A 6617-nucleotide genomic window follows, 5' to 3' on the forward strand; every position below is an offset into this window, starting at 1 on the left:
CCTGCATCCCCCTATTCACCCCCTGCTCACCCCCTGCATCCCCCTACTCATCCCCTGCTCATCCCCTACTCATCCCCTGCATCCCCCATGAACATCCCCTACTCACCCCCTGCATCCCCCATGAACATCCCCTGCTCACCCCCTGCATCCCCCTACTCATCCCCTGCTCATCCCCTACTCATCCCCTGCGTCCCCCATGAACATCCCCTCCTCACCCCCTGCATCCCCCTGCTCATCCTCTACTCACCCCCTACTCACCCGCTGCTCGCCCCCACGCCCCCCACTCCCATCCTTCCCCCCCGCTCCTCGCTGGGGCCGGGACCCCCCCACCGCAGCCCCGGGCACGGTCCCCCCTCTCCAGAGTGATGAAGATTATTTAAAATCATGATAACGCTGATAATGATGATGATTTCTCTAATAGCATCAATAGGAATACTAATAAATAGGAATACTAGAAATAATAGTAAAAATAATTAAAATTGTAGTGATGGTAATGGTGATAATGCTAATTATCATCATGCTAATAATGATAATGATAATAATATCATAATTATGTTACATTCAAATAGAAGAAATAATAATAGTAGTAATAATAATAGTAATAATAGTAGTAGTAGTAAAATAATAATAATAATAATAACAATAATAATAATAAGAATAAGAATAACAATAATAATAGTAGTAGTAGTAATAAAAAGTATCCAAGTGGATAAAGTCTTAGGCAATTCTGCCCAGGCTCCCTCCTTCCCAGTGGATAAGTGGGAATGAGAGGCCCAGGCCAAATGGGAACATCAGGTGGAATTTAAGGGGTCTCTCATTCTTCCTGTTTTCACCCAAGGCCAGGGGGGTGGAAGGAGCTGCTTTATAACTTCGTATTTTTCCTTTCTATTTAGGGATAATTGCTCCACACAGCATTGTAACTTCCATGCCATGGGCTGTAATGCTCTTGCTCCTTTTTTCCCTCCCAGAATATACGATGCAGGTTCTGCTTGTGGACTGCTTTAATAGCAAGGTGGCTGAGACAAAGTTTACTCAATAAACTTGCTTTTCCCCTTGAGCAGCTTTAGCTTAGATAAACGGGCTTTAAAGTCCCGGCCTAGCGTGGGACTAGGACTGTTTACCATTCATCATTGTTAGTTAATTGCTGTTTGCTTAAATATTTAGTTTGGATTAAGTTCTTTAATGCCCTTTTCTTCAAAAATAATAAATAAAGGTGTGTTTAGCCATGTGGTAAAAGGCTTTTTAGAAAGTTTTTAAAAGACACCGCAGGGGGGAAGCTCCATGAAGTTATTTTTTTATATTTTGCATTTAAATTTTTTTTATTTTTGGTGTGCTGTGTTGTTATATTTGTAATCAGCCAGGCTGAAGCAGCAAGGACATTCCACTGTTTTCTGCAGAGGCTGCAGACAGTTTTATTCCTTATTTCAAAGAGGAAAAAACCATTGAATCATGGAATGTCCCGAGCTGCAAGGGACCCACGGGACCATCAGCTCCGGCTCCTGGCTCGGCAGGGACAGCCCCAGATGGAATTTTTGGGTGGGTTAAAGCCACCAAATGCAGCTGGGGGCTGCAGGTGCTCCATGGAAGAGGACGGGGAAGGGCACTCTGGAGAAGGGCAGATTTGGGAAGGGCACTCTGGGGAAGGGCAGATTTGGGAAGGGCACTCTGGGGAATGGCAGATTTGGGAAGGACACTCTGGGGAAGGGCAGATTTGGGAAGGGCACTCTGGAGAAGGGCAGATTTGGGAAGGGCACTCTGGAGAAGGGCAGATTTGGGAAGGGCACTCCGGGGAAAGGCAGATTTGGGAAGGACACTCTGAGGAAAGGCAGATTTGGGAAGGGCACTCTGAGGAATGGCAGATTTGGGAAGGGCACTCCGGGGAAAGGCAAATTTGGGAAGGACACTCTGGGGAAGGGCAGCTTTGGGAAGGGCACTGTAGGGAATGGCAGATTTGGGAAGGGCACTCGGAGGAATGGCAGATTTGGGAAGGACACTCCGGGGAAGGGCAGCTTTGGGAAGGGCACTGCGGGGAAGGGCAGCTTTGGGAAGGGCACTCTGAGGAAAGGCAGATTTGGGAAGGGCACTCCGGGGAATGGCAGATTTGGGAAGGGCACTCTGAGGAAAGGCAGATTGGGAAGGGCACTCCGGGGAATGGCAGCTTTGGGAAGGGCACTCGGAGGGATGGCAGCTTTGGGAAGGGCACCAGGAGGACTGGCAGCCCCGGGAGCAGTGCCCGGCTCCAGGTGCCAGGTCCTGCCCCTGCACAGGGCAGGGAGCAGCACAAAGCCGTGGGCACCGGCCTGGCAGAGAGCAGCAGGGCAGTGCCTGCTGGGAAGGGCCTTTTTTGGTTCAAACTCCCGTGTTCCACAGCAGCGGTGACCCGGCCGTTACGTAAACAAGGTTTAATTTTGGAACTTTAATATTTCACGGCTTAGGTTTCCTCCGCTCGCTCTCACACAGGGCCCGGCTGACAGAAGGATTCTCACCCCCGTTCCCAGTCCCTAAAGACATGTCCTGTGCTGGGCTCAAGGTCCATTAATGAATTTTTGCTTTTGGGGTAGTTCTGTGCCCCAGCAGGGCTCTGGAGGCTGGGGCAGGGTTTATAGGGTGCCCTCACCCCGGGTGGCTCCTCTGAGCTCTGCCTGCCCTGCCCAGGGAGGACAAGGAACCCCAAAAGCGGCTGCTCCTTTTCTGCATCCTCACCTGAGGGTACCACAGGTGTCTCCTGCGAGGGGACAGAAGCTCTGCCTGTCCCCTGCTGCCAAAGGCAGAGCTGGTTCCTCTCCTCTGGTCCAGCCCTCCAGCCCTGAGGGCTGTTCCAAACCAGCAGAGAATTCAGGAACAAGGAGTAAACTGCACTGGAAGTGCTTTGAAGGAAGGAGTTTCCATGGAGATGGGGACTGGGTGGGTTTGTCACAGGTTATTAGGAGGCAGCAGGTCCTTCCCAAATGAACCTGTGTGGTCTCCAGCCCAGATTTCTGCCTTTCCTTCCCCTGAGCTGTGCTGGCTCTGGTGGTTCCCCCGCTGCCATCCTCCCCAGTCGTGGAATGACTGCAGCTCCAGCTTGGGAACCTCCCTGGACCATTCCGAGCATCCCCTCCCAACGCCAGCGGGATGGATTTCCCCGGCTTGTGTCTGTGAAAAGGATTTAGGGAAAGGTTTGGGTTGGGGGCCATCAAAGGGACCTTAAAACTCACCTCGATGTGCTGGGATGTGCTGGGATGTACTGGGATGTGCTGGGATGTACTGGGATGTGCTGGGATGCACTGGGATGCACTGGGATGCACTGGGCTGTGCTGGGCTGTGCTGGGATGTACTGGGCTGTACTGGGCTGTGCTGGGATGCACTGGGATGCACTGGGCTGTACTGGGCTGTGCTGGGATGTACTGGGATGCACTGGGCTGTACTGGGCTGTGCTGGCCGTGCAGGTGGAGGATCCCAGGCCGGAGCAGGGTGTCACTACCAGGGGGTGGCAGACACCTCTGCCAGGTAACTGCGGTTGCCACGGCTCCGGGTGGAGAACCGGGCTGTGGGTTACCTCGGGCCGGTGGCACACCCAGCCCAGCACCACTGTGGTGGCACTAATGAGATTAATGAGAATTAGCTAAGCAAGAAAAAAATCAAAAATATCTTGGAAAATGGCAACATCCATTTTTTCTTAGTAAAAAAAAAATTAGAAACATTCATTTTCTAATTGAGTTTTGTTTGCAAAATAATTCCAGGCTGGGAAGAGTAATCAATGCATGCATTAAAATACTGCTTTAGAATTCGTTTTCATTTTATTACTGGTAGCTTGGATTTTAGAAGTTACTGGTGGTTTTCAAATGAGTTTTTCTATGGAAGTACAAAACACCTGTCCTAAATTTGTGAACCCTCTTTTTATGAAAGGCTATGGAGAGAACTGATCAAGAAAACACATTAAAAAAAAAAAAAAAATAATAAATTTTGGCAGTTTGAGGCCAAAACAGCTGTGAAAGAATCCCCATCTTGCCCCCTGTTTTTTCCAAGTATTTTATAAGATAATAGCTTAGAACTCTTTATTTTTAGAAGGCTCAGCTGAGACCCAGAGGCCACTGTGGCTCAGCGCTGCACAAGCGAATTATTGAGGCCAATTTATCCCCGGCCAAAATCATTTCCAGTCCAGTTTCCAGGCTGAGACGAGGCAGGCAGAAACTCCGGCGGCGCTGCCAGCACCAAAGAACAGCAGGAGCAGCAGAAAAAACAGCCCGGCCAGCGCCAGCCGGGCTGGTGGATATGATAATCCCAAATATGATCATTTTCGGTAATAAAAAGCACTTCGGGATTTTTTTCCCCTCCATTTCGGAGCAGGGTAAATCATCGGTGAGCTCTGGCTCCGGGCAGCCGGAGCCGCTCCGTGCGCGTCTGGCGGCTCCGAGCGCCCGTGGGTGCCGAGCCACACTCCGGGATCAATCACGGCGCATTTCCCAATCCCTGCCGCGATTGGGGGAAAAAAAGCAAAAGCAGCGGCTCCGGGCAGAGCACCCACGGGCAGGGATGTGCCCTCCCAGCCAGGCACCAGGAGATGCTCACCCTGCCGAGCTGATCCCGGGAGCGGCGGGCACAGGGGCAGGGATGCTCCTGGCCACGCTGCCAAGCTGAACGGGCACAAGGGCAGGGATGCTCCTGGCCACGCTGCCAAGCTGAATGGGCACAGGGGCAGGGATGCTCCTGGCCACGCTGCCAAGCTGAACGGGCACAGGGGCAGGGATGCTCCTGGCCACGCTGCCAAGCTGAACGAGCTGCTCAAGAATGCCCCGACAGATTTTTTTTATTTTTTTTTTTGCCCCCCACGTTTGTTCATTTCCCAGTGGGAAAATGTCGCTTTGCTACATGACAAGGTTGGCGGAACTTTTAGTGGGAGGTTTTTGTGTACTCAGGGTGCAGTTCCAGGCAGCTGGGAGGTGACAGCAGGAGGGACAGCCAGGACTGTGGGACAGGCAGCAACTCTGCCCTGGCATCAGCTGGGCTCCAGGAGATTGGCTCCGTGGGACTTCTCCTGGGGAAGCAAACAGGGGAATTTCTGCCCAGCAGCCCACTGAGTGCTCTGCACTGAGTCTTTCTCGTTTAATTTAAAAGGAAAAAAAAAAAAAAAGCCAAATCCTGGATCTGCATTTCAGTGCAAAGGGCAATTGAATCCTAAAAGTGTAAATTGAAATATTTCCTGATCACTTCTAAGCAAAAATACTGTTGCTCCTCAGCACATCCAAATCCTTATCCCCACTCAGAGCTGCCTGCCAGCCTGGACACAATCCTGCCTCTCTCAGGGCTGTGTCCTGGCATTCATCATTACTTCAATTTTTGAATAAAATATCCTACCAGGCTCATTCAGACATTTAAATGAAGTCCAGGCTGTTCCCCCTGTAACTGCAGGAGCTGTTTCTCAGGTAAATCCAAGATATTGAAGTTTGATTTCTGCCACAGAAATGAAAAGAAACCCCAGAGCATTCACTCCTGGTTTCTGATTAAACAAAACTAAGTTGTTATAGCTGAAGGAATTCATTATCTGGCTAAATATTTAAATTGGTAATTAATATCCATCCCTTGGCTGGGAAAAGAGTTGTTTTCCAGAGTTTCCCAGACTGGATGGGACAAATAAACTTACCACAGTTTGGAAAACAGAGGCTTCAATCTGTTTATTTCCCACGAAACATTTTGCAACGCTGCTGAGGAGAAGCAGTGGGCTCAGAGCACGAGCCTGGCCCGGGGGAAATCAGAGCAGCTGGGAGTGCTGGCACAGCCCAGCTGAGGGGTTGAGCCAGGGCCTGGCACCGAGGAGGTGCCCAGGGCTCCATCTTTGAGCAGAGAGGCTGCAGGAGCTGCAGAGTTCGGGTCAGCAGCGGGGTTTGGGTCAGCAGCGGGGTTCGGGTCAGCAGCGGGGTTTGGGTCAGCAGCGGGATTTGGGTCAGCAGCGGGATTTGGGTCAGTGGCAGGGTTTGGGTCAGTGACAGGGTTTGGGTCACTATCAGAGCTCAGGTCACTATCAGAGTTCGGGTCAGTGACAGGGTTTGGGTCACTATCAGAGTTTGGGTCAGTGACAGGGTTTGGGTCACTATCAGAGTTTGGGTCAGTGACAGGGTTTGGGTCAGTGACAGGGTTTGGGTCACTATCAGAGTTTGGGTCAGTGACAGGGTTTGGGTCAGTGACAGGGTTTGGGTCACTATCAGAGTTTGGGTCAGTGACAGGGTTTGGGTCACTATCAGAGCTCAGGTCACTATCAGAGTTTGGGTCAGTGACAGGGTTCGGGTCACTATCAGAGTTTGGGTCACTATCAGAGTTTGGGTCAGTGACAGGGTTTGGGTCACTATCAGAGTTTGGGTCAGTGACAGGGTTTGGGTCACTATCAGAGTTTGGGTCAGTGACAGGGTTTGGGTCACTATCAGAGCTCAGGTCACTATCAGAGTTTGGGACAGTGACAGGGTTTGGGTCACTATCAGAGTTCGGGTCAGTGACAGGGTTTGGGTCACTATCAGAGCTCAGGTCACTATCAGAGTTCGGGTCAGTGACAGGGTTTGGGTCATTATCAGAGTTTGGGTCAGTGACAGGGTTTGGGTCACTGTCAGAGCTCAGGTCACTATCAGAGTTCGGGTCAGCAGCAG

This window comes from Lonchura striata, chromosome 26 (genome assembly GCF_050655825.1).
Source record: "Lonchura striata isolate lonStrDom1 chromosome 26, ASM5065582v1, whole genome shotgun sequence".
NCBI lineage: Eukaryota > Metazoa > Chordata > Aves > Passeriformes > Estrildidae > Lonchura > Lonchura striata.